The 12,575-nt window shown below is 40.3% G+C and overlaps 1 long non-coding RNA gene across 1 annotated transcript; it reads left to right on the top strand.

Moving 5' to 3' along the window:
- The first annotated feature begins 1,349 nt into the window (after window positions 1–1,349).
- Window positions 1,350–11,418, top strand: LOC141569228 (uncharacterized). The gene is made up of 3 exons (XR_012492711.1): window positions 1,350–2,109; window positions 8,440–8,606; window positions 9,215–11,418. It is a non-coding gene; the product is annotated as an uncharacterized LOC141569228 (long non-coding RNA).
- The last annotated feature ends 1,157 nt before the right edge of the window (window positions 11,419–12,575 follow it).

Here is a 12,575-nt window from a genome sequence, read left to right as displayed (position 1 = left end):
ACATTCCAGAACCAGCAGTTTCAGATTATGGCTGCTTTTTGTTTATTTCACCAGGGACCTCCCCCTGTCTACCTAGCAACATGCTAACTAACCTGTCTCAATAGGGAGTCACTTAAGAATTTGAAGCAGGGGGCAGCCAGATGGCTCAGTTGGTTAGAGTGCGAGCTCTCAACAAGGTTGCCAATTCAATTCTCACACAGGATGGTGGGCTGTGCCCCCTGCAACTAAGATTGAAAACAGCAACTGGACTTGGAGCTGAGCTGTGCCCTTCACAACTAGACTGGACAACAACTTGACTTGGAATTGATGGGCCCTGGAGAAACACACTGTTCCCCAATAAAGAAATGTTTTTAAAGAATTTTAAGCAGAACAGCATGAGCTGATGTTAGTCACGGGTAACAGTAGTCTTACATTCACTCATTCCACATATATTTAGTGAGCACCTATTATTCTAGGCCCTGTACTACTCATAATTTTGAAAAGAAAAGTCTAGATACAGAAGATATATTCAAGTGCCTAGAGACCAGGTTAACAATCCAAAATGAAAAGATTATGAAGCTTGTACTAGGCAGGTGGCGGTGGGGTGGCAACTGCATGGGGGCACACAAGGAGTAGTTAATCCTGAGCAGAGCTCCCTGTCCCTTATATGCTGGGCAGGAGCTAGTGCTAGGCCCGGGATACACTGGGCAGTAGAATTCTACAGAACAATGACTGGCCAGAAAATACAATACAACATGGAGAAAAATGACCAGGATAAGGTGAGACCTCAGAGTGTAAAGGACGCAGAGCTGTAGATGTTCCCAGGGGACGGTGATCCAAGGCCTCTGTCCTCTGTAGGGCCAAGCGTGACCATCTCTGCTTGACAAGCCTGCTCTACTCCTGAGTCCTTTGAGGATCAAACATTACCCCGGAGAACCCAACACATCTACTACTTCCAATCCTAAATTTTGTGGGAATACAATTCCATGGGATTAAAAGAGAAATTTGAGAGTGTTATCTAGAGCCCTCATCCATTTGCTTAAGAGGCATGGTATTGAATAATCGCTAGGGAAAGAAAAAGACCTTTTGTGGTATAATCCTCATTACATTAACGATATGGGAAATAGAAGCAAATCTCCCTTATTTCCAGTCCTGGAACAGGATATCCAGAATCTCTGCAATGTCAGAATCCCATTTTCCTGTGACCGCCAGAAAAAATATCCTTCCATTCCTGTAAAGGAATGAGCAGTACATGTTACCACCGCATTCCCTGGTCCCATGGCCTTCGGGAAGAACTTCTCCTCCCCAAACCCTGGAGTAAGGGGTTGACTCTGCAAAGAACTCTGAGGGAGGTGCAAGGTTCCCTGCAGCAGAGGAGGGAGAAGAGCTGAGGTTCTAGCCTCTCATTGGTGCCACCAGGGAGTAGACACTGAATGGTACAATTTGTGTGAAGAGAAATTTACCTCTAACTGGAGGGATGGATAAAAATATATCCAATCTGTAAACAAAATAGCTGGAACTTCCTGGAGGTATACAACTTGATGGGCTGCAGGTACCACTCTGCTAATGGTTAGGAGCTGCCCCTGACCCCCACTCTTTTCACCCTTGGCCTCACAGAGTAGCGGGAGCTCCTGGGCTTGGCTCCAAGACAATCAGGTAGCATGCCTGTCCTGATGCTCATCCATACCCCCAGCCCAAAAGCACAGATTAGGAAAAATTTCTCACCTTCTTCCCAGGAGATTGGAAATATTCATCAGGTCAAGTGAAGGGGGAAAAAAGAAGAAGAAGAAGAAGAAAATAACCTGGTCTGTTTTGTCTCACCGCAGGTGTCCTTCCTGGAGGATCTGGAGAGTGTTGTTTACTAGCTACCACTGACACCTTTCCCCTGGTATTTGTATGGGGATTCAGCCAAGCCATGCTTCTCCATTTCCTCAAAGAAAGAATTGCAGCAGGCACCTTGACAGGGGAATTTGGGATTCATGACTCCTAAGGCCTCAGCCTTGGGGGAGCAAATCCTGTGTCAGACTTCCATTGTGGGCATGTTGCGTTGTGTTTTCATGTGCACTGATGAGTAGAGACCCTAACTGTTGGTGAAGCAATGGGGGCACTTTAACTCCTCCCCTAGCAGAGGTGAGTGATTCTTTTCTCACATATGCCATGCATGATATGTTTACTTGCACACACACACACACACACACACACACACACTCTAGCACATGAACACCCAGCCTCCTTTTGCTTAAATTGAAAAGGCCTGCTAAATTGCTTCTTATAAAGGCCTTTCTCTAGGAAGTGTGGATGGAAAAGGGCCACAAGTTAAACCTGACAAGCTCAGGAGCCTGAAAATAACCACATAGGATGGTGTGAACATAAAAATTCCTAACTAAGGTGGGCCATGGCAGGAAGTCACATCTTTAGTTTGTAACTTCCTTTACACATCAAACGTCAGTCTCTACCTTAAGTGAACCTGTCCATTGTCTTTTTGCATTTGGATAACACGTGCTTGGAAAGCAAGTAATCCCTTTTTCCAGATCACAGCAGGAAACTATAGAATCCCTCACTGTTATTCTTGTCCCCTGATTACCATTTCTCTGTGCTGTAATAGTGAACTGTTGACTATCCTGTACCCACCTATGTAAAATAATTACCTATTTCTCCAATTTACTTTTATCCAATCCCAGAGATTTCCCCACTTTGTTTTTTCCCACGCCCTTCATCTACCACCAATGGATTTCATGTAACCCTCCTCATTTGATTGTACCTATAAAATTAACTCCAAACTGCCATTTTGGGAATATTTTCTCAATCTGTTCAGATTTGCTTCCCAGCAATTGTTGTCAGTTTGGCTCAAATAAACTCTTACAAGCTTTCTCTTAGGCTGGATGATTTTTCAACGACAGAAGCCACTTAAAGCCAAAACTTTGGCATTCATATGACCTTTTTCTTTCTTTTTTTTTAAATTACAGTTTATTGGGGTGACAATTGTTAGTAAAATTACATAGATTTCAGGTGTACAATTCTGTATTACATCATCTATAAATCCCATTGTGTGTTCACCACCCAGAGTCAGTTCTCCTTCCATCACCATATATTTGATCCCCTTTACCCTCATCTCCCACCCCCCATCCCCCTTACCCTCTGGTAACCACTAAACTATTGTCTGTGTCTATGAGTTTCTGTTTCTCATTTGTTTGTCTTGTTCTTTTGTTGTTTTTGGTTTATATACCACATATCAGTGAAATAATATGGTTCTTTGCTTTTTCTGTCTGACTTATTTGGCTTAGCATTATATTTTCAAGATCCATCCATGTTGTCATAAATGGTCCTAATTCATCTTTTCTTACCGCCGAATAGTATTCCATTGTGTATATATACCACAACTTCTTTATCCATTCATCTATCGAAGGACATTTTGGTTGTTTCCATGTCTTGGTCACCGTAAACAAAGCTGCAATGAACATTGGAGCACATGTGTCTTTATGGATAAATGTTTTCAGATTTTTTTGGTAGATACCCAGGAGAGGGATTGCTGGGTCATATGGTAACTCTATTCGTAATTTTTTGAGGAAACTCCACCCTGCCTACCATAGTGGCTGCAACAGTCTGCATTCCCACCAACAGTGTATGAGGGTTCCTTTTTCTCCACAGCCTCTCCAACACTTGTTACTATTTGTCTTGTTGATGATAGCCATTCTAACTGGCGTGAGGTGATATCTCATTGTGGTTTTGATTTGCATTTCTCTGATGATTAGTGATGTTGACCATTTTTTCATATGTCTATTTGCCATTTGTATGTCTTTTTTGGAGAAATGTCTCTTCAGGTCCTCTGCCCATTTTTCAATTGCGTTGTTTGTTTTTTTGTTGTTGAGTTGCATGAGTTCATTCTATATTTTGGATATTAGCCCTTTATCGGAGGCACTGTCTGCAAAAATCTTCTCCCATTCAGTTGGTTGCCTGTTTATTTCGTCGATTGTTTCTTTTGTTGTGCAGAAGTTTTTAAGTTTCATATAGTCCCATTCATTTCTTTTAGCTTTTACTTCCCTTGCCTTTGGAGTCAAATTCATAAAATCTTCTTTGAACCCAAGTCCATAACTTTAGTACCTATGTTTTCTTCTATGCAGTTTATCATTTCAGGTTTTGTGCTTAAGTCTTTGATACATTTTGAATTAATTTTGGCACATGGTGACAGATAGCAGTCCAGTTTCATTCTTTTGCACGTGGCTTTCCAATTCTCCCAGCACCATTTATTGAAGAGGCTGTCTTTCTCCATTGTATGTTTTTAGCTTCTTTGTCAAAAATTATCTGTCCATATTTATGTGGTTTTATTTCTGGGTTCTCAATTCTATTCCATTGGTCTATGTGTCTGTTTTTCTGCCAATACCATGCTGTTTTGATTATTGTAGCCCTGTAGTACAAGCTAAAGTCAGGGAGTGTGATACCTCCAGTATTGTTCTTTTTTCTTAAGATTGCTTTGGCTATTTGGGGTCTTTTGTGGTTCCAAACAAATCTGATGATTTTTTGTTCTATTTCTTTAAAACATGCCATTGGGATTTTGATGGGGATTGCATTAAATCTATACATTGCTTTGGGTAATATGGCCATTTTAACTGTGTTGATTATTCCAATCCACGAGCACGGAATGTTTTTCCATTTCTTTGTGTTTTCTTCAATTTCTTTTTAAAATGTCTTGTAGTTTTCAGCATATAGGTCTTTCACATCCTTGGTTAAGTTTATTCCTAGGTATGTTATTTTTTGCTGCAATTGCAAAAGGAATTATTTTTTTAATTCTTTTTTCTGAGAGTTCATTGTTACTATATAGGAATGCAATGGACTTTTGTACGTTGATTTTGTAGCCGACCACGTTACTATATTCGTTGATTGTTTCTAATAGCTTTTTGGTGGAGTCTTTCAGGTTTTCTACATACAGCATCATGACATCTGCAAAGAGTGACAATTTAACTTCTTCATTCCCAATTTAGATGCCTTTTATTTCTTTCTCTTGCCTGATGGCTCTGACGAGGACTTCCAACACTATGTTGAAAAGGAGAGGTGATAGGGGACATCCCTGTCGTGTTCCTGAACGTAGAGCAAAGGGCTTCAGTTTTTCATCATTAATTATGAGATTAGCTGAGGGCTTGTCATATATGGCCTTTATTATGTTAAGGTATTTTCCTTCTATACCTATTTTATTAAGTGTTTTAATCATAAATGGATGTTGTGTCTTGTCAAATGCTTTTTCTGCGTCGATTGATATAACCATATGATTTTTGTCCTTTATTTTGTTTATGTGATGTATCACATTGATGGATTTGCAGATGTTGAACAATACTTGTGCCTTGGGACGAACCCCACTTGGTCGTGATGAATATCTTTTTAATGCGTTATTGCATTCGATTTGCTAGAATTTAGTTTAGGATTTTTGCATCTGTGTTCATCAGAGATATTGGTCTGTAGTTCTCTTTTTTTGTGTTGTCCTTCCCAGGTTTCGTATCAGGGTAATGTTGGCCTCATAAAATGAGTTAGGGAGTACTGTCTCTTCTTCAGTTTTTTGGAAGAGCTTGAGCAGGATTGGTATTAGATCCTCTTTGAAGGTTTGGTAAAATTCACTAGTGAAGCCATCTGGTCCCAGACTTTTGCTTTTGGGAAGGTTTTGGATGACTGATTCAATTTCCTTACTGGTGATCGGCCTGTTTAGATTTTCCAGTTCTTCATGGTTCAGCCTAGGAAGAATATATGTTTCTAAGAACTTCTTCATTTCTTCTAGGTTATTGAATTTGGTGGCATATAGTCCTTCATAGTATTCTTGGATGATCCTTTGTATTTCTGTGGTGTCCATGGTAACTTCACCCTTTTCATTTCTGATTTTGTGAATTAGTGTCTCCTGTGTTTTTATCTTAGTGAGTCTAGCCAAGGGTTTGTCAATTTTGTTAATCTTTTCAAAGAACCAGCTCTTTGTCACATTAATTTTTTCTATTGTCCTTTTGTTCTCTATTTCATTTAGTTCTGCTCTGATTTTCGTTATTTCTTTTCTTCTGCTGACCTAGGGTTTCATTTGTTCTTCTTTTTCTAGTTCTTTAAGGTGTAACATGAGGTTATTAATTTGGGATTTTTCTTGTTTCTTGAGATAGGTCTGTAATGATATAAATTTCCCTCTTAAAACTGCATTTGCTGCATCCCCAAAATTTGGTAGGACGTATTTTCATTGTCATTTGTCTCTATGTATCTTTTGATCGCTCATAATATCTTCTTTGACCCGGTCGTTCTTTAAAAGTATGTTGTTTAATCTCCATGTATTTGTGTTTTTCCTGCTTTCTTTTTGCAGTTGATATCCAATTTCAAAGCCTTGTGATCAGAGAATATGCTTGGTATGATTTCAATCTTCTTAAATTTGCTGAGACTGATTTTATGTCCCAATATATGGTCTATCCTTGAGAATGTTCCGTGTACACTAGAAAAGAATGTATAGTCTGATGTTTTAGGATGAAGTGCTCTATAAATGTCAATTATGTCCATTTCATCTAATGTGTCATTTAGGGCTGCTATTTCATTATTTATTTTCTGTTTGGATGATCTATCCATAGCTGTCAATGATGTATTTAAGTCCCCTAGTATAATTGTGTTTTGGTCAATTTCTCCCTTTAGTTCTGTTAGTAGTTGCTTGGTATATTTTGGTGCTCCCTGATTGGGGGCATAAATATTGATGACTGTTATGTCTTCTAGTTGTATAGTTCCTTTTACCATTATGAAACGTCCATCTTTGTCTCTTGTTATCTTTTTCAACCTGAATTCTGTTTCATCTGATGTCATTATGGCTACACCTGATTTTCTCTGGATAACATTTGCTTGGAGTGTCAATTTCCACCCTTTCACTTTGAGTCTATGCTTGTGCTTGTAGCTGAGATGTGTCTCTTGGAGACAGCATATGGTTGGGTTCAGTTTTTTGATCCAATCTGCTACTCTGTGCCTTTTTGTTGGTGAGTTCAGTCCATTTATTTTATAGGGTGATTATTGATATGTGAGTATTTCCTCTCATTCTATCTTTAGTTTTCTGGTAAGGCTATGTCCTCATTGTTTCTTTTCCTTTTTGTTGTTGTCTATTATTTCTGTGTGGTGGTATTCTATGATGTTTCCCTCTGTTTCTTCTTTTATTACAGTATATATTTCAGTTCTGGGTTTTTTTGAGTGGTTACCCTTAAGTTTATGTAAAAGAAAGTTTGATATTTAGAGTATTCCATTTTCTTCAGCACGCTTACTTTCTCCATTCCCATATTCTGGTTCAGGCCTTTACTCTCCCCATTTTTATGTTTTGGTTGCCACAAATTGTCCCTGTTGATGGTGGTCGAATATCCTCCTTTAGTATTTCTTGTAGTGCAGGTCGTGTATTAGGAAATTCCCTCAGCTTCTGTATGTCTGGAAAGGTCTTTATTCCTCCTTTATATCTAAAGGATATCTTTACTGGATATATTATTCTTGGCTCATAATTTCTCTCTTTAATGGTTTGAATATTTGGTTCCACTCCCTCCTGGCTTGTAGAGTTTCTGCTGAAAAATCTGATGATAATCTAATGGGCTTCCCTTTGTAGGTTACCGTCTTCTTTTCCTGGCTGCCTTGAGGATTCTTTCTTTGTCATTGATTTTAGACAGCTTCAATACAATGTGCCTTGGAGAAGGCTTGTTGGGATTGAGGTAATTAGGTGTTCTATTTGCTTCTTGGATTCGAGGATCCAGTTCTGTCCACAAGTTTGGGAAGTTCTCATCGGCAATTTATTTGAATATATTCTCTGTTCCCTTCTCTGTTTCTTCTCCTTCTGGTATGCCCATTATTCTTATATTGCTCTTTCTGATGGAGTCAGAAAGTTCTTGTAGAGTTCTTTCATTTCTTTTAAGTCTCAAGTATCTTTCTTCTTCCATCCGTGTCATATGACCTTTTTCAATGTAACCACTACAGAAGAGAGGAACATGCAAATAAATAGAACTGCATATCTTTCCTTTTATAGCACAAGCAGCATATCCTGTTAGAGGGGATGGAAGATTAGTTTGCTACTCTCTCCTAAGCTTGAGATGTGTGTGTCCTATTTAAATAAAATTAAAGAAATACTTTGAAGAAGTACAAAGGATGACAGTAGGGATAAAATGTGAGAAAAATGGAGTCAGAAACACTGCAAGGAAGGTGGGACTTGAAGGCAGGGGAAATGGAGCAACAGAATCTGTGGTAAGTCCTTAAGAGGAATGTTTTAATGAAACTACTCTGGAGTCAGAGAGTCCCCTCAGTCAATGGATCTCCCTTCTCTCATGCTGTGAGGCTTGGCTTTGTGGGATTATTTAGGTGGCTAAATGGCACAGTGAAGGAACAGAAGCCATAGTCACATTACTGTAAAAGAATGTAGTCACACCTGGAGAATAAACACACATTGATGTAAAACTTCCTCTTGTCTTCTCATTACTTCTGACCCATTTACAGGCTGAAGATCCCTTCTTTATTAACACTCTCCAGGAATATTGTAACCATTTTGCCTGATCTGAACTAAAACAGTAAGAAAGGGATGGGACACAGGCTATAAATATGTATTGAGCATCTAGAATATTTCAGACCTATATCACACATGATCTTCACAATGACCATTTGAGGTGGGTATTATTATCCCTGTTTTACAGAATAGGAGTCCAAGACTTAGAGAAGGTAAGTAACTTTCCCAAATTTAGTAAAATGAAAAAATTTGAATCACAGTCCATCAGACTCCAGAGCCCATGTTTTATCTCCTGTTGGGACAGGATAGTTAGCATATCCCTAGGTAGACAGGGAGGTCCCTGGTGGAATAAACAAGACAGCCATCCTAAAACTCCAGGTTTTGAAATCACTCCTTCACTCCAGGACAAAATGTAACAAGGTCTTGAGGTTAATCATAAAATTCCTTTTGGCCTGACAAACGGAACAGATCTGATAGATAAGAGTGGGTTACTTTGCTAATTCCTTCAGGATGGGCAAGCAGAACAAACCTGGTAGACGAATTTCATTAGAAGTCACCAGTTCTCTGCTTCAAACAGTTCCCTTCTTCAAACAGCTCCCCTTACCCAAACAGGCAAGGGAAGGTATAAAAGTAAGAGCTTTTGCCTCAGTCACGGGGCCACCCCCAGTCGGGACCCCCTCCCACTCGGAAGCTCTGACTCTTTGCTTTGAATAAACTATCCTTTTTTAAAAATTATTTGCCTCTCCTGGGTCTGTGTTTCCATTCTAGGTGTCACGAGACCCGATCCCAGCCCACACCCAGAAACTGCCAGCAGATCCAACATCATCTATATCATTTGGGAATTCACAGGAAAAATATTCCTGCATCACTGTGATGTTGCTTCCAGGACTTCTCCAGTCTGTTCAGAGATGAGTCTCACAGAAAAACCCCACTCTTTCTTTGCCCCTTGATTTGCACTTTGTGTTGTTATTGAAAAGTTTAACACAAACATGTTTAGTTCCCTGAGAGCTCTTTTAAGAAATGCCATATTTCCCCAAAAATAAGACCTAGCCAGACAATCAGCTCTAATGCGTCTTTTGGAGCAAAAATTAATATAAGACCCAGTCTTATTTTACTATAATATAAGACCAGGTCTTTATAATATAGCATAATATAATACAATATAATACCAGTCTTATATTAATTTTTGCTCCAAAAGATGCATTAGAGCTGATTGTCTGGCTAAGGTCTTATTTTTGGGGAAACACGCTGTATCTCTCCTTAGTAAGCCACACATTAGAAGTAAGTATATTCAGATGAGAAATGTGATAGAAGCAAAACTCCACAGCCCCATGAATGCTTTCAAAGCTCTGATTCCTTTCTGAACAGGGCCACAGCTCTCCAGGAAACAATGAAATCATAAGGAGGAACAGATCACTTAACAGTCAAATGCACCCTTTTGCCACATAGCAGCCTACCCGTTTGTCTCCTTGTACCTGCCCCTAAAGAAAGGAGAGTCTGTGAGACGGATCCTTTCAGGGACTTTGCTTCTCCTTTATGCTTACACCTTATGTCTCCCTGTTTGGCCCCCAAAATATGGCTGGCTAGTCAATGACAGGTAAGATTCCCCACGGGGGAGGGGGGGAACCCAAGCCAGACACAGCTGCATGGGGACCATCTGGGGAACTCTCGGGTTCATAGAGGTGGGCACAGCCCTGCACCTTCCCCCCACTAAGGAGACTCTCTACCTCTGTGGCTACATTCCTTCCCACAAACCTGCAGAGGAAGTTACTCAATGATGTGCTCTCCATCTATTCATACGCATAAAGGTTTTGTCCCTTGGGGAAGTACTTATCCTGAGACTTAGGGTCCTGCTGCCTGCAGGCAAGGGTGATTGGCTTGAATCAGTTTCCTATTGTAATGTATGGGGTTCACACATCTTGAGATGACAAGCTTTACTTCTTTTACTTCCACACTTAACTAATAAAAGCCATGTGTTGGCCCGATTTGGGGCTCAGTCCTTGAGACTTGAGTCCCTTGGCCCCGCTTGCACTCTACTCTCATCTACCGTCTTTCTTAACCTTGTGCCGCCCTTCTCACTTCCCACAGCTGTTGTCGTGCTGGATGCGACAGCACCTTACCTTGTCCTGGTACATCACTAGCTGGGCTCTGTTCCAGGATCATGTCTCTCAGCCACAGGTCATGAATTGCAGACTCCATATGTGGAGGATTATCAATACCTGCATCCATTTTTATAGGAACCTCTGCTCCTTACAGAATATTCATGGAGCCTTTCTCTGTGATTTTGTTCTGACTTTCAACAGATTCCCTAGTAGAGAAAACCACTTAATACACGGGACCAGTTCACAGTGGAAGCCCAGGAAATTCAGCAGAAGGAAAGAGGCACTGGTTTCTGAAAACTGTACACTGCCCACAGTCAGACACCATCTTATATTTCGCAGGTAACCACAATAGTTCCTTTAGTTAGGCAAATATATTTGGCTGTATAACAAAGAGCTAAAGGCAATAATAGAGAAAAGAGAGAGCAGAAGGAAAAATAGTCGGGCCTAAGACAAACTTTTCTCTCTTTAATTACTCTATTATGTGTTTGATGAAGAGAGAGAAACCACCACTATAAAATAATTTTCACATACTTTTACTTGCGACTTTCGAACCTGATGAAATGGAACAGAAAGAAGCTTTAGGAAAGACAAATAAAATCGTAATATGTAATTGAGTTATTTTAAAACTTTTATTCTTTATAAGATTTTGGAGAATGCAATTAATTTATATTTGTAGAGGTTTGAGCCATTATAGAGACTAATAAAGAACATCATACAATGATGGCATTTGAAGCATAAACTTGGCAACAGCCATAATCTGTTTCATGTTTCTTGATAGTCATAATTACAATTTAAAAATATATAATGCATATAATTTAGTGCATATGGAAATTATACACTGTTCTACCTTGTAAAAACTAAAAATACTACAATAAATTTAGGGTGACTGACTGAAATTGAAGTCTTTAAGTTATACATTAAAATAATCGTTGGAAACTGGCATATTTTACTAATAACTATACTCAAAACTCTGTTTTTACTCTTATTTCCTGGAGCATTGGAGATGTATTTTTTATGTTAGATATAATGCAAGCTATTTCAATAATTTTCCACAATATTAATGACAGTCAAACCACCTGAATTCTTAGGTCCAATTTCTAGTATATTATATCCTTCTTTTCATCTTGTCTGCTTGTCCTCTTGAGATTCTGTTCCATTTTTCTTTCCTAGCTGTGGGTACAGAGTCCCAGAGAGCAGTTTCCAGGCTCTCAGCGTCACGTGGAAAGGTGCTGATCCGGGTAGTAGATGGCCATCAGCTGTGGCTACTTGACCGTCAGCTGTAACCAGTTAGCCAATTAGCCACTGATATAACTGCCACTGCTGCGTTGGTTAGTCAGTCGGTTGCTTGGCAGGCAGAGAATTGGACAGCAGGCTGGAGGTCGTGTGGCTCCACCCTCCAGTGAGACTATAGTGCCACCAGTGAGACAATAATGGTATGACTCCCTTATCTATGGCTCCATGGGTGTTCCTTTATGGCCTCGCCATATCCTGCGTTCTTATGTGGGGAGCGGGAGCTAAGACCCCACAGGCCGCCTCGCACGACAAATGGTGCAGCAAGCAGGGTCCCATGACAAGTGGCGCAGTGAGCAGGGTATGGCACTGGCCAAAGCTCTCCGAGGGATGGTAGAGCAGTTTGTGTGTGTGAAAACTCAATCTCGGGAAGCCCATGAGGAGCAGCACCAGAGATGAGGAGCACAGTCTACCTGGGAGAGACGTGAGCCCTCCATGAATGGGTGGTCCTCTTGAGCCTCCGGATGGCATGCCACCCTGTTGGCCATAGCAGGCATCACTGGCTTTTTGGTAGGCTGTGAGTAAATGGCAGTCATAGATGGAACTTACTCAAATCATCCATGAAATGGTTATGAGACATGCTATTTTCAACCTTAATATGCAGGGGCTGGATGACGAGCTTTTTACAGCCAGCACGAGAGATCTGGTTTTGGATACTGCACCTGTGAGTGCTTTTGGATCCTTGGTCGCCATTCTTATGCCCTATGTGTGGCGGTGGATGGCCATGGCCATCCTAG

Source organism: Rhinolophus sinicus, linkage group LG16, assembly GCF_036562045.2.
Source record: "Rhinolophus sinicus isolate RSC01 linkage group LG16, ASM3656204v1, whole genome shotgun sequence".
Classification (NCBI taxonomy): Eukaryota; Metazoa; Chordata; class Mammalia; order Chiroptera; family Rhinolophidae; genus Rhinolophus; species Rhinolophus sinicus.
Note: the sequence above shows the minus strand (reverse complement) of the source record. Positions and strands in the feature narration are given on the sequence as shown.